The sequence below is a fragment of the Canis lupus genome, chromosome 36 (assembly GCF_003254725.2).
Source record: "Canis lupus dingo isolate Sandy chromosome 36, ASM325472v2, whole genome shotgun sequence".
Lineage (NCBI taxonomy): Eukaryota > Metazoa > Chordata > Mammalia > Carnivora > Canidae > Canis > Canis lupus.
In genome coordinates, this window is record NC_064278.1 from 25,932,087 (window position 1) to 25,953,608 (window position 21,522).

The following is a 21,522-nucleotide window of genomic DNA, read 5'->3' on the forward strand; positions in this document are numbered from 1 at the left end:
GCATTCAAGGACCTATGGTTAATGGTGAATTGTTAATTGCCACTAAAATTGGATACAAGAAATAAATAAATAAATAAATAAATAAATAAATAAATAAATAAATAAAATTGGATACAAGGATGCTGGCTATCACTACATTATTTGATACAGTACTAGAGTTTGTCCTTACCTCTGAAGAAAGACAAGAAGAAATTTAAAAAGGTGGAAGTATTGGGGAAAGTAGGGGAAGGTGGCATTATTATTATTATTAGGCAACATTACTGTCTACAAAGTGGCCTATAAGAAACTACTGATTGGGCACATGGGTGGCTCAGTCGGTTAAGCAATCAACTCTTGACTTCTGCTAAGGTCATGATCTCAGCATTATGAGATCAAGTCCTCTGGTGGGCTCCACACTCAGCAGGGAGTCTGCTTCCCCCTCTCCCAGTCCCTCTGTCCTTCCCCCAGCTTACACACATATTCTCTCACATTCTTTCTCAAATACATAAATAACTCTTAGGGGAAAAAAAAGAAACTGCTGACAAATTATTACAATTAATTGGATATGGTATCATATATATTCCTATAACAATGAATAAATAACTGAAACCTAGCATTTTGAGGATATTTTTTGTAATGCAACAATAACATAAGGTACCTAGGAATAAATGTAGCAAAAGATATGTTACATTTATAAACTTTATAAAAAGACACCAAAGAAAAATAAGTAATATAAGGACAGACTTCTCTCAATTTAATTTGTAATACTTATACAATTCCAACCAAAAATCAAAACAATATGTGAATTTGATAATCTGATTCTAAAAATAATTGATATGAACAACCAAAGAGCCACAAATAACCCAAAACCATTTTTGAAAAAAAAAATGAAAAATATGGGGAGGGCTTACTCTACCTAATATCAAAATGTAGTATATATTAAAAAAAAAAAAGATGTAGTATATAGATGTAGTTAGATGATATAACATGAGCTCAAAAGTAGATAATGGAACAGAATAAAGACCTGAGGAACATATTATGTATTGGAAAAAAATATTTCATAGTGAGGAAAGGTTAGAGCAGCCAAAAAAAACTAATGCTGGAATAGTAGAAAAAAATGAATTCAAGGTAATTGAAAGCTTACATATTAAAATCAAAATTTAAATATTTTTAGAAGAAAATATAGAAGAACTTAAGAAGATTTAAAACTTCTTAAGCAAGATTTTCCTAAAATAAGATAAATTCTAAGGGAAATGAGGCATTAAATATTAAAACTTTTGAGCATTTGAAGTTCCCTTTTTACAAGTGAAAAGACCAGAGATAGACTGAGAAAATTTTTCTGCAACTTTTATAAGTGTTAAAGGATTAGCATATCAAGTACATAAAGAAAAACTGATGAGAAAAAGAAAAGCAGCCCCATAGACTAATGAGCAAAAGATTTGAACAGGCAATTTACAGAAGAAACCCACATTCTCTATAAACACAATAGTTCCACTACTGAAGAATTTTTTGAAATATGCCCAAGGAGTCATACACAAGCCTTACTTACAAGAGCAAAAAAAATTGAATACAATCTAAGTGCCCACGAATGCTAGAATCATATGTAAATTATAGTATATTCATAATTTGTAAAAACACATGGCTATAAAATGAATGTACAGAGCTATATGCATTAAAATGGAAAAATAAGATAGCTAAAGCCTAACATTTATATAGTTTTGAAACATCAATATATTGTTTAGGGATGATCACAAATGTAGTTTTGTATTCAATAAAATATAATTCATTATGCATGAAATGATAAACATCACATACAAAAAAAAATGTATCTTTTGGTTTGAAGAGAAAGGGAGGAGGACACATGATTGAATTCAACATTTAAGATAAGGACACCACTGCCTATCCAAATATCCTAGTGTCTGACAGAAAGAAATAACTCTACCTTAAAATTAGTTCTAATTAATTCATGCATTTGGATCAGTGGAACTTCTGAATCAATATTGTATGCTTCATAATGTCAGGGTGAGTTTACTCTTTTGACATTATTCTAATAAGATACATAAATCAGTGGATTGCATTTCTTTTTCATTCTCAGGCTAAGACAATGCATATTTTAGGTCCACAAAGTCTTTTAATAATGGCTTATGGCACTATAGTTTTTCTAAGAAATGGGAAACTCAAAATACAAAGTAGTTGTTAGTAAGGTTAATTGTTCCTTAGAAGACATCTTTTGAAGTATATAAACTGCTTTCTTGACAAATTGTAATCAAATCAAATCTTTTTTCTTTTCCCAATTTATTTATTATGAAAAATCTCAAACATTCAGAAAAATTGATAGACTATTACAATGAACTTTTGCCATTTTCACTTTAACTTATTTTTTCCAAAATAAGTATTATAATTATGATAATAACTAATTATATTATGGTTCAGAGGTTTAAGTTTTCTTTTCATAAAAATCCCACATACTTATATAAATCAGCACCCTTACATCTAGCTTAATGGAGTAAAGATAACTACACTTTTTTTTTTTTAAATGGACAGAGTCAGATGGAAAAATAAAAGGTCCACTGTTCATATCCCTCTATTGCAACAACAGTTTGATAGCCATTTGCCAGAAAGAGACTTTGTGGGAGCTTTTGGATCCAGGTAGGGGTTTGCAAAACTCCAGCGGACCCCAAGACTAAAAAGGGCCAATTTGTGACAGCGGGGCCTCACACCCATGGCACTACTATGACCCTGACTGCAGACCCAGAAACTGCCCCATCCTCCGTGGACTTAGCTATAACCTTCTTGGTCTTGCTCCTGCCACTAGCACCATCTGCCAAAGAGCCTGGGAGAAGTCACACTGTCTCATGCCTTAGATAACAGACCCCCCCAACCTCAGCCACAGCTGTGGACTGTGAAAGCAGGCCATGACCTGGCTCCAGCCCCTCACACTGTGGTTCAGGAGTAGTAGCCTCAGATAGGGACCCAGCAGGAGATATATCCATCTTTACCCTCACAGGTACAACCTTGGTCTGATTGTGAATCCTGAACTTGGCTCCAAATCATCCAGACATAAAATCAGTATGACAGGAATAGCACTATGCACTAGATGGACTAAAGAAACATATACAGAGCATCCCATCAACAGCAGCAGGATACACGTCCTTCTCAAGTACATATAGAACATTGTCCACATAGATTATATGTAAGGCCACAAAGCAGATCTTTGGAAATCATTTTCTGACCACAATGGTATGAAATTATAAATCAGTGACAGAAGGAAAATTGAAAAATTTACAAATAATGGAAATTTAGCCACATACTCTAGAATGACCAAATGGATCAAAGAAGAAATCAAAAGGAAAATAGCAGAGTATCTTGAAGCAAATCAAAGTAGAAACACAACAAACCAGAACCTATGGGATGCAGTAAAAGCAATGCAGAGTGGGAAGTTTCTAGCAATAAAAGACGACAATTCTGGAAAGGAAAGACCTCAAATAACCAACCTAACTTTACACCTCAAGGAACTAGAAGAAGAAGAGGAACAAACTAGGCCCAAAGTTAGGAGAAGGAAGAAAATAACAAAGATCAGACATAGGGAAATAAGCATGCCTCTGCGGGAGGAGATCAGATGGGACCACCTCATTTTGTTGGAGATCAGTATGAGACAAAGAAGGGGCAAAACTCAGGCTAATCAAGAGGTCGTCATGAGTAAATGTAAGCTACGGCCACCACACACAGACCTCTATTCTTAAAATAGAGGAAAGAGAGGAGAGACTTTTGAAAGAGAAAAGAAAAAGAGCCTTTTAGGAAGTTTAAATTTTGAATTGGTTGACTATTTCCCCAAAAGAGGCTCTGATAGGCAGAAAATGGTCTTTAATATTAGACACGATTAAGTGTGGTGATCTTCAGCTCACCCCAGCACCACCATTCCAAGTATTCCAGGGAAAGATCAGTTCTCAAAATGAAAGGACATTATTTGTTTCTGGCAGTTGTGTCCGTAAGGTATGAATGGCCCAGTAGGCTCAGGTATTGCTATTTCATGGATTAAAGTGATGAGAATTCTTTGTTTTGACAAAACCTAAGAGTGTACTCAAGGTTTTATTTATTTTTTAACCCATAGCGCCTTCTGACAAATATTCCCGTCAGTCAAGTAAAATTTGTTAAATGTCTTCCCATAGTTTGTACAAAAAAAGTAGAGATTTATTTTGTTTTGCTTTCTTCTTTCAACCTCTGACTTCATCTTCTGTGTAGATCTCACAATTTATTAAAACAACCACCACCTTCACTAAGCTATTTTATCCTTTCATTAGTAAGCATGTTATGTCTTTATCTTCTCGGTTAAGTATGAACCATATTTTGTTCATCATTAATTCCCTATTTTTTCATCATTAATTTTCTCTACAATCCCTTGCATTTTAAATTGTGTTCCTCACTCTTTCCTGGAATAATACTCTCAAAAATCTCCATAACTTCCTCACTATTCAATCCAACTTTGACCTCTCTACAGACTGTTATGTTGTTGAACACTCTCCTTATTAAGAGTTCATCTCAAAGACCTCATAATTCTTCATTCTAAAGATTTTTTCAAAATTTCTCTTTCAATTTTTACTGTCAGGCTTCTGTAGAACAGCTCCCAACTGCACTATTACAGGTGGTTTTCACACTCTTTCTCTCTCATTTTAATCCATTTTTTTATACCACCATGAAAATAATCTTTCTGAAAGGTCCCTCTCGTATTAACTCTTATAATTTAACTAAATTATAAGAACTAGTATTTCTAAATTCTGTCTCACACATTAAAATCACCTGAGGAGCTTTAAAAACATATACATTCCTCGGTCTCACAATAACACAGGTAAATCAAGACTCTCGGAGTAGGGCTCAGCTTTCAATCTCTTTTAAGAGCTTCCCAAGTGACTCTATTGTGCAGTCAAGTTTGAGAATCAGTGATCTGGGACCAGATCAAGCCAAAGTTGGGAGATAATGCCCTAGGCCTAGGGCAACGGTATATCACAATCAAACAGTGGGAGCTTGTTCCTGGACTTCAGATCTACTGAATTAGAATCTCTCGTGGACGGTGCTAAGAATTTCTATGTTAAAAAAGGTTTCCTCGCATTCTTACCTAGCCAAAATGGTCCTGGTTTAGTGACAAGCATTGCAAACCAGTCACAGAGGAACGTGTCTCTGTTTCTAATGTGCACGTGAATCACCTGAGAAATCCTCTAAAAGTGCAGGTTTAATCCAGGATCTGGTGTGGGGATTCTCTATTTTTAATACACTCTCAGGTAATGGCTAGGCTGCTGGTCTCTGCGCCACCCTTAGAGTAATCTTAAAGAAAAAATAATATTCAAGGACACCCTAAAGCTCAATAAGGAAGATATTATTCCAAGTCCAGATAAGGACATGAGATGGAAAATGGCAGTGGGGGAGAGAGATGGGGCTCAACTCCATATACAGCATGGGAAAATGGGATTTTTAGTCAAAGAGTAGGGTGGGGGTCAGTGGATGGAAGATTTCTGGAAGGAAACATTAGGACTAGAGGAGGATTCTGGCTAAACCCACCTAACAGGATTTTTGCTGAAGGTGATCACCTGAGGGGTGGTGGAAGAGGAACCCAACCAGGTATCAATGGCCTGCTCTGGGTATGGTTGATTAGTCATTAGTAAAACCTATTCTAATGACTTCTGTGTTCTTTGAGAGACCTTAGGAGTTTAGCTGAGCAGTATTCATGACAGACTATTCTGTGATGCCTGCCAGAGTTCTGTTAACATGACCACTTTAGGGGTGCCTGGGTGGCTCAGTCGATTGAACCTCCAGCTCCTGATTTCAGCTGTGGTCCTGAATTCAGGATCATGAGATCAGGCCCACATCAGGCTCCATGCTCAGCTTGGTGTCTGCTTGGGATTCTCTTCTTCTCCCACTGCACCTTCCCCTGCTCACATTTTCTAAATAAATAGATAGATGGTAGATAGATAGATAGATAGATAGATAGATAGATAGATAGATGATAGATAGATAGATGATAGATAGATAGAATCTTTAAAAAAGAAACATCCTACTTTAAGCTAAACTTGTACCATTTGCCCCCTCAGAAATTTCTCAATTCAATAAGCAACTTGTGATCTTCATTCTGATTTGTAATAATAATTATATGGCCCCTCGTCTTGCTGCCCCAGGTTGGGAGCCTCATTCTAAAGCATCATCTATTTCATCTTCTTATGTGTATATCAAGCAGTTGTCAGTAGTCAGCTGACTTGGGGAGTTGTCATTCTGCTTCTCACTTCACTCCAGGATTGACTTTTAGAAAATATCAAAGTAATTTCCCCAGACTGAAAAGAATGACAATAGGACAGAAAAGAATTATAACGATGCACATAATGTTAGCAGAATTCAGTTGCTGCCAAATATTAATGAAGATATATCACTTTATAATTAGCCATGCCAGTTTAGACACATCATTGTCTAAGCCAATATGGAAACTTCTATAATTCTGATTATCCCAAACTGATGACATTGAAAATGTATTTGACTGAGCTTAAAATTTCAAGTTTTGACATGTCTTCATCTGAACATTTAAGAGTTACCTAAAAACAAGTCAGAAAATGTAAAAGTTATTATCAAGAGGTGTTAAGCATTCTTTAAGGGTCTCTCATATTTCTGCACTTCTTGTGAGCAGAAGCACTGAATATCTATTGTTCAGACTATCTTTTCAGGGATTTTGGAGAGTGAACAGCTATGGTAAATAGAGATAATGTTTCACTTGCAAATGGTAAGTATCTTATTGTCCATTATAAGAGGTGGTGATTTCCGTAAGTTCAGGGTTTCTCTCCTATAAACCAGCCTACTATGTAAACAGGTATTACCTAGTCCTATCCACGTAATATTGTGGGAATAGTGGCTCAAGAAACCTATCTTAAAAATGCCGATCTTCTGGCCACCACTATTGCTGTGGTTAATAAATGGTCCTTTATCTTGAATCTAGGAGTCCTGTATTTTCTGAAATTTCAAATCCTTAAAATTTCTTGAGAATAAGAAATAGTCTGTTGAAGTTGCTATATTGATTCCAGGTTACAATGAATCATTTATGTTTTTCTAGAGCGGGAGTCACACCACCAGTTGCTACCAAACATGTCATTGTAATGAAAGCAGGCTTTTCCTTAAAGTACTTCTTTTAAGATTTATTTATTTACTTTAGAGACACAGCGTGCACACATGCTATTTACCTAAATTTAGCCAACCTTAAAATGATCAATAAATTTCAGTCCTTTTCTATATCCATATACTTTAAAGGTAAAGATTTCCTTCATAAGAAATTCATGAAATTTTAGAATTGGGCAGGATATGAAAGATATCTAATATAAATTTCTACTTTTAGGAAAAGGTAATGAAGCCCAAAGACATAATATGACACCACTTCTTTTTACCATGGTGTACCTTCTCTAGATCTAGATCTAGCCTACAGCATGCAAAGAAACGTTAAACAAAAAATCATGAGAATAGTTTTTCAAAAAATGTGTCACTTAAAAAAATACTTTTTCTTTAGGAATTATCTATTTCATCTTAATAGCACAATGGGGAAGCATTTCGATATAGTTTTATTAAATATTTTAAATAAATAATTTGTAAATATGTGGAAATTTAATTCTATTTGAGATTTAGTTTTTCATTTTGTTTTACGCACTCCATTTTATATATGACAATTAATCACAGGCTTCTTTAGATTTCGTTTCCTTAAATATGCTGCTTATTCAACCCAAATCCCTAGGACACGTTCTCTGATATAATAAAAACTGAGAATATTATATAAGAAAACTTAACTATAATAAAAACATCCTATAAGAAAAACATCCTAATTTCTTGGTTAATAAAACAAATGACCTGTATTTTCGAGATTTGTCACTCTAAAAAAAGTAGTCATGAATAGGAGCAGTTAGCCATACTAATGCTAAAATTTGCCATCCAATAAAAATACAGAGTACTTATTATGTGCTAGGCAATATTTTGAATTCTCTATATACAAACTGATTTAAACCTACCAACAACCTGTGAGGTAGACACTATTATCTTGTATTTACGAATAAGAAAGCTAAGGCATGGAACATGTATAGAATTTGACCATAATCACAGACTTAGTAAGTGGTATAGCCAAGGAATTAAACCCACAATGTCGGGAACCCTGGGTGGCGCAGCGGTTTAGCGCCTGCCTTTGGCCCAGGGCGCGATCCTGGAGACCCGGGATCGAGTCCCACATCGGGCTCCCGGTGCATGGAGCCTGCTTCTCCCTCTCCCTCTGCCTATGTCTCTGCCTCTCTCTCTGTGACTATCATAAATAAATAAATAAAAAAATTAAAAAAAAAAAACCCGCAATGTCTGCCACCAAACAGTAGGAAACAGTATATACTAAAACAGTATGTTACTCTGTATACTAAACCACTATGAAATACAAATGCAATTGTATTGTTTTCAAATTTGCACCCAGATTCATCTCTTTATACAAATATAGACAAACACAGGGTACCAGTCTCCAATAAATCATCCCCTAATTATCCCTTTGAAATTCTTATTACTTTAATCTATGCTCTTAACCTTAATTTATAATAATCTGGTAGCTGTGTGTAGGATTGGTAAGTAAAAAGCCAGTATCATTAGGATGCAGAGTCTAGGGCAAAATAAAAATTGACATGCAGTTATGGATCTAATCACATTCATTAATAATCAAGTTATATATATATATATATACACCATCCACCCAGTCCCACATACAGACTTGTCCATAGTCTATTCAGAACTGCCACTTCACATCATAGTGAAACATGAAGCAAATTTAGTGGTACATTCAAAGGCATATATTCAAAGAAGTATTATTTTCACAACGATATATAAAAAGTCAAGAAGCCTACTTTCTACTTACCATGTTACTTCTGTGCATTCTTGACAGCCTATTTTATCAAATGATGCTCAGGCCCAGAAATTTCCTTCTCCTTGCAAAACAACAACAACAACAAAACACTAATTAAAATGGTGGTAGGTAGAAACTTGCTCAATCTATCACAGTCCAAAAGCCAGGACCTCATACAATAGGAAAATATGGGGCCATTGCTAATGAGAGGAGGATAAACACCATCACTACTATTTTACAACTTATTGGAAGTATTAATGTTAATTCCATTAAGGAAAAAAAGGCACTTATGGCATATGAATTGGAAAATTTTCTCAATGCTTTCTCTTGCTTACTAACATAAGTATTACATAATGTTTATGATGTATACCTGAAAATCCCAAGAAAATCAATGGAAAAACAAGCACAAACAGTAAGATAACTTAGTAAGGTAACACAATATACAATTAACACACAGAAATCAATTGACTTTATTAAAACAACCACCATTTAAATAACATAATGGAAAGTAAAATCCCATTTAGCATAGCAACTAAAAATATAAAGTAGTAGAAATATACTTAAGAAATATTAAAGGCTCTATAAAGAAAAAATTATCAAAACACTTCCAAAATAAACAAATACAGACTTGAACAAAGGGAAGGCATGTTCTGGAGATATTTCATGAAGAGGAAGACTCAATATCAGAAAGATGTCAGTTTTTTCTGTGTTGATTCATGAATTTAATTCCATTTAAATTATCAACATCTCTCTTCCTAGAGCTCATGAAATTCATTCAAAAGTCCACATGAAAAAATAAGCAAGCAAAAATAGGACAGGAAAATCCTAAAATATAGGTGCTATGGCAGGGCAGGCGGGCAGAAGGATGAAGATTAGCTAACTCTACTAGATTCAAAATATTATCAAGCCTCAAAAATTAAAGTAACATGGTATTGGCATATGAATAATCAGACTGACCATGAAACAAAATTGAATGTCCAGAAATAGAAAAAGTACACATAGAAATTTAAACATAAAAGCAGCATTTCAAGGTGCATCTTGATGGCTTGGTCAGTTAAGTATCTGCCTTCCATTCAGGTCATCATCTCAGGGTCCTGGGATCAAGCCCCACATTGAACCCTGCGTTGGGCTCCTCCCTTGGCAGGGAGTCTGCTTGTCCCTTTCCTCTGCCCCTTCCCCTTTTCATTCTCTCTCTCTCTCTCTCTCTCTCTCAAATAAATAAATAAATAAATAAATAAATAAATAAAATCTTTATTTTTTAAAAAATAAAGCATTTTGGGGTGCCTGGGTGGCTCAGTAGTTGAGCATCTGCCTTTGGCTCAGGGCATGATCCTGGAGATGCAGGATCGAGTCCCACATCCTACTCCGCGCCTGTAACCTGTTTCTCCTTCTGCCTTTCTCTCTCTCTCTCTCTCTCTCTCTCTCTCTGTGTCTCTCTCTCATGAATAAATAAATAAAATATTTTTTAAAAATAATAATAATAATAAATAAAAATAAATCAAAAGGCAGTATTTCATATAATCAGAAAATATATGTAAGCAGTTCTGCTGTAACAGAAAGTACATGTTCCTAAAAATCTCCCCATTATGCAAAATCACACAATAAAAAATATGACAGAATTCAACACTCAAAAAACTTCATCAGTGACATAAAAAAGACAGGAATTTAATTTTTAAAAGTATAGCACAATTTTGTAAATGCTTAATGGTTAAGAAATATATAAACACTGTAATGAAAATGGCACTCAACCTTGAAAATGACCTGGAGTTGGCTTGTAGGAAGGGGTGCCATCTATAAGTCACTATGAAATAGATAGACAATTATCCATTTCACAGCCTTAAATACTTAAATAGCCTGTTTTTTCTGCCTTTGAGATGGGCATGCATTTTTAATAGGTACCTGTTTCATCAAAACTGCAATGTGATGCATCGTATAGCCTACTTTCAGCTAATATCTGCTTCATTGCTGGAAATTCTTTTGTGGCTTTCCTTTTTGTACCCTTGGCTTTGCCAGACAGCAAAAGACTTTGAAACTGTAGTGACGTTTCAAATCACCAAACTAACAGTCCTAAATAAGAAGAAATCAGTTCTTCAGGATTTGGAAATGTCTGCATAAGGCCTCATTTGTAGATGATCTTTTTTTCTTTGATTGTGAGAAAAGTTTTAGGCAACACAGTTTAGTCTTCAATCTGTATTCCATAGTCTTTGCGTTGTTTCCATTTCTTTAAAATGTTATTGTTATTGACCTCACAGCACTTGACGTTGTTCAGGCCATAGGTGTTTCTTTTATATTTGTAGAGTCTCTGATTGTCTGCAATGTAAATTCCTTCATGTCTTTTGCTTGGAAGGAATGGCATGCTTTCTCATTTCTTTGAAAATCTTTACTATTTCAGGTTTTATAGCTTTCCTCTTCTATACACTGCTTGACATTTTGGAACCGGGATGCTTAGACATGTTTGGGATGTAGAATGAATGGTTCTGGTTTTTTGTAACACAGAAAGTTTACAAATGTGTGAAGTAGTACCAAAACACAACCTTGTAAGGTAAAATGTGGTGAACTAAGGTAGCTGGTAGACAGCTGAGGGGTATGTGTATATACATGCATATTATGTATTCCTTAATAGTGTAGTTCAGATCATCTAGGTAATTTTCCAGATGCATTTAGTATTGCCCACACACAGAACTGTTCATTAGCAAATGTAAAAATTACTGTTATGTTTACAGTGTTCCCTAATATATCAATTACATTGGAACAACTTGTGTCTTCAAAACAAGCGCTACAGTAGAACTGGCTGCACTTTCTAAATATGGATAAATAAAAATGGAGTCCACAAAGATAAACTCCAAATAGATCAAACATCTTACTGTTAAAAAAATGGAACTATACAATTTCGCGAAGAAGACAAGTAAAAAACCAGAAGAATTTCTATATATCCTAGGAGTGGAGAAGTTTTCTAATAACACTAACTCAAAATCTAGAAACAATAAACAAAAGAAAATTGACAAGTTTGACATTATTCAAATTTTTAAAATAAGCCCTACATCCAACATGGGACTTGAACTCACAGCTCAGAGGTCGAGTCGCATCCTCTGCAGACTGAGCCAGCCAGACACCCCTTATGTTATCCAAATTTTTAATTGTGACTCAAAAATTAAGTCGATGAAAAAAAATAAAGAGGGAAAAAGGCTTGCAACTTTTCACTGACCAAGGGCTTAAGTACTTTCTAGATAAAGACCTGAAGAACAAAAAAAAGAGAGAGAGAGAGAGAGAGAAACAACCAAATAAAAAAACAGACAAAAGACACAATCAGCGTAGAAAAAGTGAACTGAATGAAACACAAATGGCCCTTAAATATATAAGAATATGCTGGACCTGATTCATAACAAGAAAAATGCAATTAAGACACCACCTCTAACTCTCAGATTGGCGACCAAAGTATAACAACACCTTCTACTGGCAAGGCTTTGAGCAAATGGCTGATGACAATGCAAAATGGTACAACAGAGAATCAATTTACAATATTTTTTAAAGTTTTATACACACACACACACACACACACATATATATGACAAACCAAAATTATTTCTAAAACTGCATTCCAAAGTTAAACTGGCAAAAAATTAAGGCAAATGGTTTGATACACTCACGTAATATATATGTTACATATTAAATATTATATATTTTATTTTCTGACCAATATAGACTGCTAATTAAATATATGAGAAAAATAAACTATCTAGAGATTTAAGCTAAACAATTCTAACTAGGAAAAACTCATTATTTTTTATTTTGCTTTAAAGTAGACTACAGGGGCACCTGGGTGGCTCAATGGTTGAGTGTCTGCCTCCGGCTCAGGGCATGACCCTGGGGCCTGGGATGGAGTCCCGCATCGGGCTCCCTGCATGGAGCCTGCTTCTCCCTCTGCCTGTGTCTCTGCCTCTTTCTGTGTCTCTCATGAATAAAGAAATACAATCTTTAAAAAATTAAAATAAAGTAGACTACAAACCCAACCTGGAAACTCTTATGTAAGTAATCAGGTCAAGGACTTCAAGGATGGCTTTCCTGAAGTAGGGATCTTTCTAATTTTTTAAAATGCAAAACATGTCATTTTTGATCAGCCATATAAATATTAAAATCATGATTTGTTAAATGACATATCAGAGAGGATATATCTGTGTCACCTATGTACACATAAAACTCAGAGAGAGAGAGAATATATATCCAGAAACTAACTTTGTAAAACCTTGGCTATCAAAAAGAGAGGTTTCAGTGTTTACTGAGACATATATTAGAGAAATAAAATAATCCCTACTGACTATTTTGTTGCTTTGTGTTTGACAAAAAGGACATTTTTTGCTTCTGAATTTCACTGAAGTTTTTAGTAAATCAGCTAAGGAGATACTTACATGCTTTGTATAATATGCTTATGTAATACTCCTCTCCTGTTCTCATTATTGAAGACAATTCCTCCATGGACTCTCCTTTCCTTAATTATTTCAATGGAAGCAAAACTGACTTTAGAGACAAACTTGGAATTAAAATTTGGCTTAACATGTTAAGAGCTGGGTCACCTTGTGCATGATAACGTCCCCAAAATTCAGCCTCCTCATCTATAAATTGTTACCAATCATAGCACTTGCTATTATTAAAAGGCCTGTTAAAAGCCGGGACGTGGAAGGCGCTTCTTGAATGCTAATCTCCGTGTCCTGTCTGCCCATCCTCTGAATCTACCCTTCCCTTTCTCACGAAGGCCTCTGTGTTTAGGGCCTACACTCTCAGGACTCACCTAAGCCAAAGTATTAGATCAGTAAAATTGATCTCCTGAGGTACTTTTGCCTTCTTGATGGTACACTTTTCTCCCCATCCTAAGTATCCAATTTATTTTTCCTCCTCTCCACTTCCCTAACCGTCTCCTCTGTTGTAATTGACAAATGAAGCTGAATATATTGCCCCTGCCAAGACAATTTGCATTTTAATGAGACACAAAATCTATTCCATTAGTCACTGGAGCAATCTTAATCATCATATATCATATAATGATTCTGTGATAGATAATGAGCTTGATTTGAACCGATCTGAACCTGATTTAACTGGCCTTAGCAACCTGATTTTCTAGAGGAACTAAAAAAGATTCTCCATACTCTTCCTTTCCTTGCTCTTCTCTATATATGTGTATGGACTGGAAAATTCGCTGAGTACTCCAGAAGGTATCTGCAAACTGAGGTGAGAATTGACCTAAAATGCACCTTCCAAATATGCCAACAATACCCAAAAGAGAAAAACATCAATTAATACAATGACCTGGTGTTTCTTCTTTAATCTGCTAAAATAAGGATTTATATTAATAGATTTCCAAATGTTAAACTGTCTAGCAACCCTGAAAATCAGTAGTCACACAATCTTAATGATACAGGCAGCCCCGGTAGCTCGGCGGTTTAAGTGCCACCTACAGCCCGGGGTATGATCCTGGAGACCTGGGATCGAGTCCCACATCAGGCTCCCTGCATGGAACGTGCTTCTCCCTCTCCCTCTCTCTCTCTCTCTGTCTCTCATGAATAAATAAATAAAATCTTAAAAAAAAAATCTTAATGATACAATGGGCTCAAACGGATGCTGTGCATGTAGTAGTCTTGTGTTGTGTCCAGAGGACACTTAGTTCGAGGAACACACAGCTTTTACAGCAAGCAGTGAGCAAGTCTGCTCTTCATCCAGAGGAGAGCGTATCTCATCCTCTCACCTATTTGATGTAAACAATCCTGGCAAATGTGCCAGGTGAAAGAGCAATCAGGGTCTTACAGTCTGGGTCTAAACGATGAGAGACATCTCTAGACAAGGGGAAGTCTTACATAGAGTTGTGTTGCTATAGCTGTTCCAAAAGTTACAGAGAGATTCGTCATTTGAGAATGTCAAAGGTCAAACTGCCCTAAACCTCAATCCCTCTAGACTACCAAGATGCCTGAAATTCCCACCATGAGAGTCACTCCTACACTGTAAGTGATTGTGTCTCTAAAAAGCCTCTATTAAATAAGAATGGAGGGACGGTGGTTGGTGAGGGTCATGAAGGCAATAGTACTCATCAGTCCAATGAAAGGATTGTAGGCCTTGGAGTCTGACACATCTCGGTTTGAATGTTGGCTCACTTGCTACCTATGTGAACTTAGGAATTGCTTGACATATCTGAACGTCAGGCTCCTTACCTACAAATAGGATTCTAATCTTTATGGTATTCTTTTGAAGACTATTTGTGATAATTTGGGAAAGTAAGGGCTCCAGACCCTCCTTCAGCCATGTTTCCACGAGAGCAGGTCTTTTCTACACCTGTCCCTCATCAGGACGGGAGGAGTGGGTAACCTGATTGGTTTACAGGAAGGCAGCTCTTCATTGATCAGTTATAACCAAAAGGCAAGACGACATCGCCATTCAGACTGGAGACTGCCTCTTGTCCTCCAGAGTCCTGCTCTCTTACCCAGTGGGCACCTGTGCTTTTAATCTTTACATAATAGGCAGACCAAGAGGGCCTGCTTTCTCCACTCCAGCTTCCCACCTGTCAGCAAGTAAATAAATGACGGACGTATGCATTCCAAAGTCCAGGTTTGGAAGGAACTTGGAGGTGTTTCACACCTTTTAATCCAGCTTTACCAGTAACATGACTGAAGTCTTGAGTCCTATTACACTCAGGTCTTTGATGCTCTGTTGACCAGAACCATGGAGGGAAAAAAAGAGGGGTACAATTGAGGAAACAAACCCTACTGTGTAGCTCCAACAATAATAAATGTGAAAATGGAAATACTGTGCTTGGAGCCAAGTAGGCACTCAACAAATACGAGTTTCTCTTCTTCTGCTTAAAGAATTTATCAAGTTGAAAATATGTTATTTTCTGTTAAAGTACTCTAATGCATCAGAAGAGTGGCAAAGGCAGCTTTTCCTCCTAGAAACAGTACTGCTAAGTGGTTATCATCTGAGACAGAATGCAATTCTCATATACCTGTCGTGTACGTCCTGATGCCATTCCCAAAATACAGCTTCTCTGAACAACCTTCAGACACCAAGTTTTAGAGATCTAATTGGATTTTTATTAGGAGAAAGTGATCCTTTGTCCCCTACTAAAAATGTCTTGTGGCACTATACTCTAAATATACCCAGGACCTTAAAATCCAACTCTTGAGAATCTATTGTAAGGTTAAAAAAAAAATCTAGAACAGCAAAGGTTTTATGCAGAATGATACACCAGCATTCTTTATATTAGCAAAGGGAAATCTGGAAACAAGTTTAAAAACTGAAAATAACCTTAAAGTGACTCGTTAAATAACTTATGTTGAATCCACTTAGTGAAATATTTATACACTACACTATCATTAAATATATTTATAAGGATTATGCTATGACACTAACAACATTTATATTTATATTTATATTATTTATATTCTCGAGCAGAAAGAACAGAATAAAATTTTTTTCAAAACTTTTACAGATTTGTAAAAACTAAATGATACCCAGAAGAGTGTCATCATAATGGGGCAGGGGATAGATGAACAATTTTTCTTTCTCTATTCCTTTTTATGCCTATGCTTATCCTGTAAAAATATGTTTCCTTTTAAAGTCCAGAGACATTTGCACACAGTGAGCACATAACCTACCCCATTACCAAAGCAAAGAGATAAAACTGCTGGGCTATGACTTCATCTCCCCTTTAAGGCTGTTCTTACTGTTCATTTCAAGCTGATTTCATCTCTAAATATATCATGTGGGAGAACATGAGAACACAGTGTATTTGGCCCTGAGACCTCTACTTCCCAAGGAACCTCTTCAGACACTCGGCAATACTTACCATCCAACAGGAGGACCAGGCAGGAAGGTATTTCAGTTATTCTTAAGGATTAAAGGCTGTATGTCTATCCTTGGCATAGCCCTTTATCAATAATAATGTCGCTGTCTTGATCCCTGCTTGAGTCAAATGTCTGCGATTATTCTTTTTTAGTTATAACTCGAGGACAGAGGGGTAAGTGGTGATATTCAGGCTCCAGCTCTTACCCTGAACCTTCACAAGGGAAACAGGGCTAGGAATTGGATTCAGCAGGATAACTAACACTACCAGACAAAACTCTGTACTATCCACTCTCCACATCAGGTGACAATTCACACTTTCTTTTCCCAGGAAGGAAATTAGTATGATCTGCTGATTGTTTCAGCAAACCACCGCCCCCACCACCACCACCGCCAAGGTACTGCCTTTTGGTAAATATACCAAATTTCAGGACTGAATTTTTCTTACTTTTTTTTTTTTTAGTTTCTGAACATTGATCTTATCAGTTCCCTGAGGGGATAATAAAGTCCTAGTTGGTGCTTTTTTTTTTTTTTTTTTTGACAAGAAACTGATTTAAAATCAAGAATACAGGTGTATGATTTTATATTGCATCATATTTGCTATCTGGTGAGTTAATTCATCTTCAAAAAAGCAAGAGAACATAGGAGGTTACTCAGAGTGCTTTTTGATGACAGTGATAGGCTCTTACGAGATATTTCCACTAAGCTAAAATAGCATGATCAAATACCACTCTCTGCTGTAAGAATGTTTCTGTAGAAAGAACATTTGTTTTTTCCTTTGTTAACATCCGTAAATGTTTATTATGTACCATGCTTTTTGAAAACATGGCCTTTTATCATTCTCAAAACAATCTACGAAACCATCGTTATGACTATTTCACAGATGAGGAAGAAAGGGGTTAATCGCTTTGTTAATTGAAAGGGCACGGCTGGGATTCAAATCCGAGTCTGTCTCCTTCTCCTGTGATCTTGCTCTTGATCATGGTGCTCAGGCTGCTGGTCCTGCTGGCTCCATGTTTCTCCTTAAAAAAGGGGGGGATGGGACAAGACTTTATTCTCCAACTCTCTCTTCTCATGAGGAAAACTACTTTTCTTTATCACCATCCTATCACTCTTCTTAACAACACAAGTTCTTTTATAGGAAGTCACATTTCCCGAGAACAAAAATTAGTGGCTAACTCAGGTTGGCTGCGCTGAGGGGATACCTTACTCTCATGACTTAGCGGTCTCCAAAATACAACATGTGGCAAATTAGTTCTGGGGAATTTTCCCAGTAAAAAAAAAAAAAAAAAAAAAAAAAAAAGTTATCCATGGAATACATACCCTCATTAGTTTTCATTAAAGGAAAAGCTCCTTTAATGAAAAACTCTCCTGACACTAGTACTGTGTTTACTCTCGGCCCAGTTTTAGTTATATCTTATTTCATTCTAAAAGTGAAAGCGTGCTTATCTTTTAAACCTGTGCCCAAAAGACAAACAGTGCTAGACTGGTCTGAGATTACCTATTCACTTTCACTGTCTTGTGATTCTAGGCCCCCGTCAAAGATATGACAAAGGAGATGCAATCTCCAGGGTGTGATCAAAGAACAGAACTTTTATTCCAGCAAGGGTAACTGGCCAAGACTATTCTAATAAGACCAATTCCAATTACTGCTTAGGAGATTCTTGCATTTTATGTTAACACTCACTTAAAGACTACAAAGAAATAAGCAAAATCTAAGCAAAACTCAATTAAATTTGGGGCTCTAGAGTCTAGGTTTCTCTAAAGAATCCAATATAGAATTAATGTGAGAGATACATTAGCACGCGTGGTGAGTAATAATTTATTCATATGAATATTTATTGGACGTATACAATATGCAAAATACCATACTGCTTTTAGTGAGAGATGCAAAGATGAACGGTATGTTCTCTGGTCTTACGAGCTTGCACTGTAGTGAGGGAGAGGAAATGTGCACAGGAGGTTAAGTGTGATGCACGTCATAAAATATGTGCAAAGAATTAAAGATGAGGTCAGAGGAAATAGATACTCATTGTCTTATTTTTCATAATTATAAAAGCTATAAAAATATTTCTGAATAAGGAAATAAATAAGGAATTGGTATTAAATCAGAGAAATAATTTTAAAAGCTATTTTCCTTTTTTTAAGATTTTATTTATTTATCTGATGGAGAGAGAGAGCGCACACAAGCAGGGAGAATGGCAGGAAGAGGGAGAGGGAGAAGCAGAGTCCCTGCTGGAGGTGGTGTTCAATCTCAGGACCCTGGGATCGTGACCTGAGACGAAGGCAGATGCCTAACTGACTGAGCCACCCAGGCATCCTAAAAGCTAATTTTAAAGTAATTTTCTTAGTTAGATTTATCTTAACTTATTTTCATATGCCATCTTAATAATTTTTACTTTGAATCAGCCTAAACTCTTTAGAGCAGCATGGCTGGTGTTACTCACCTGCTACTATTGATGTAACTGGTTTAAATTGAAGTCCTATCCTGTTGAAAATAAAGTAAGTAGATAGTTAAAATATATCAGTTTGGATTTGCGTGAACTATTCACTCTCTCCCTTGTGATCTTTCAGATATAGGAAAGTCACACAAAGTACTTTCTTGAAGCATAACTATTACTTTTTAAGATTTCAAGTTATAATGGCAAATAGAGATGAAAGTTAATGACATGAAACTGTTCATGTACTTTAAGCCAATTGTTAAAGCAGAATTGAACCAACCAAACTGTTCTAGACAGACAGTGAAAACAAGATAGAATTTCTTTAAAGGAGGGGGTGTGGGAAAATATTTCAGGATAGATATTACATGTTATGTAAAAAAAGTCCTACTTGACATTTAGTCTTTTTTTGGGTGGGGAGGGGTCTTTATATCTAATAGCTCTTCAGACCCCAGTGGCAATTTATTTTTAAGTTCCTTTCAGACTAATTCCAATTTACATTCTGGAAGAAACAAGGCCCATCTTTATTCATTAATTTTTTCAGCCTTTGAAAGGTCAGTGACTCTCCGTGCTGCTAAAAGATCTCTGATTACAATGCTTTGATGAGCAGAGGGAACATTTAGAATTTCTGATTCTGATCAGAGAGCTGAAACGATCTGAGAGAAAAGAGAAGGAATCCTAAAACATGCTAAGCAGAACTTAACTCTTAGGTGGGGTCAAATTCATTTCTCCATTCTACAAAAATGTATTTGTTAAATGACTATTATGGTCCAGACCTCCCTCAGTGTAAAATGTAAGGAGACACGTCACAAAAAGAATTGAAAGGCCTGGCCTGTGCACTAATGAGGCTGGTCCAGGAATCCCAACTCTACAAACTTTGTCTTGAACAAATCATTTCCAAACCTACAGGTCCTTACCCATGAATAAGTCAATTATGCATAGCTAGAAACTGTAAGGATTAAAAACAAAAGACAAAGTGGCTAATAGAATGTCTGACGTATTATAGACCACCCATGGATGGTAAGGTTCTAGCCCTGGTCAGTTCTTGTTGTCCTGGTTACATGAATGTAGGAGTTACAGGAGAAATGTTACCAGTTACAAAACTTCAGGTCTTTGAAGCTTACTCTTTGTACTCTTATCTCCTCATACCTTATCAAGGAATTTTGCCTCTCAGGTCACCAAATTGCTACAAGTATTCAGGACTCTAAAAATTCAGGATCCAAGGTAATTGATTTAGCAGTGAATCTAGAAGGTGGGGGAGAGGAAGGAGGCATGGGCCACATGAACTAGAAATGGAGTTGAGGTCATTAAAACGAGTAAAATCGTTAAGTAAAAATCCACGTGCACAATTTTTGGGATAGAATAAGAGTAGGAAGTTTCCTTGGCAATTGGATTGATTGGTGGTTCTCAAACTCTTGTCTCAAGACCCTTTTACATACTTAAAATTATTGAGGACTTCAAAGATCTTTATGTGAGTCCATCGTGCCTACTGATATTTACCACATTAGAAATTACACTAGGAAACTTAAAATATTTATTAATTCATTTAAAATATAATAAACCCATTACATATTAACATGTCTATGAAATTTTTCCCTAAAGAAAATTAATCGGAAAGATGACAATACCTTATATTCCTGTCTAATGTCTGGCCCTTAGAAATGAGGGCTGGATTTTTATACCTGTTTCTATATTTAGCCTACTGTAGATATGATACATTGTGTAGCTTATGGAAAACTTCACTGGATACTTGTAACAGAATAAGAGTAAACAAAGCATAATTAATAACTCACTATTATGAAAATCATTTATAGACAATTTACATCTTCCTATTAGGAAAATAGTTTATAAATAATTAACATGTCATTATTATCATGGAAATAATATGATAATATTATATATATTGACCTCTTGGATATCTGGAAAGAGTTTGGGGTCCCCAAGAGTCCCTAGATCATACTTCATGTTCTGATGATTAATTGAAGTATTTAAAGATTTTTTTTTTCCTTCAAGTATGTCCTAGAGAATATGGCAAACTAAAGCCTGGTAGTTTTCATGCTTTTGCTACTGTCAAATTGATGAAGCAAAAGTAAAATCAAATAAAAGTTTCAGTGTTTACCTTGAAGAGTTCAGAAAAAAATGCAAAATCTCCAATTATCTTCAGGACCAAATATCATGTATAATAATTTTTCAAACAAAAATTCTATGAAGTCTTGCCCACTGGAAAGATGCCTTTTATTCCCCCAGGATACTTTGGCAACTTATTTTACCTAATTATTAGTGGGTGGTGCATTTTGCTGGCTCACTGAGATTTTTACAAATTGAACAAAAACAGTAATAATGGAAACAGAAGGATAGGCCTAGTGAGAGCATGTTTGTTGCCACCAATTT

The 21,522-nt window shown here is 35.8% G+C and overlaps 1 protein-coding gene and 2 long non-coding RNA genes across 4 annotated transcripts in view; 1 reads left to right on the plus strand and 2 right to left on the minus strand.

Moving 5' to 3' along the window:
* Positions 1-6,132: 6,132 nt before the first annotated feature.
* Positions 6,133-13,565, minus strand: LOC118350251 (uncharacterized). The gene is made up of 3 exons (XR_004803670.2): positions 13,276-13,565; positions 8,882-8,951; positions 6,133-6,299 (listed from the first exon to the last, which is right to left on the minus strand). It is a non-coding gene; the product is annotated as an uncharacterized LOC118350251 (long non-coding RNA).
* A 3,094-nt stretch (positions 13,566-16,659) lies between these two features.
* The window catches only part of DNAJC10 (DnaJ heat shock protein family (Hsp40) member C10), a 75,243-nt gene continuing 70,380 nt past the window's right edge, over positions 16,660-21,522 (plus strand). The window contains exon 1 of one of the 2 annotated variants that reach the window (XM_049106235.1): positions 16,660-16,724. The gene's annotated coding sequence lies outside the window, so the exon portion shown is untranslated. Of the gene's footprint in view, positions 16,725-20,201; positions 20,356-21,522 lie in introns of those variants that run through there. The other variant, XM_025460413.3, reaches the window with a different exon arrangement.
* LOC112668216 (uncharacterized) lies at positions 17,281-20,173 on the minus strand. Its single transcript, XR_003141582.3, has 3 exons — positions 20,049-20,173; positions 19,141-19,181; positions 17,281-17,715 (listed from the first exon to the last, which is right to left on the minus strand). It is a non-coding gene; the product is annotated as an uncharacterized LOC112668216 (long non-coding RNA).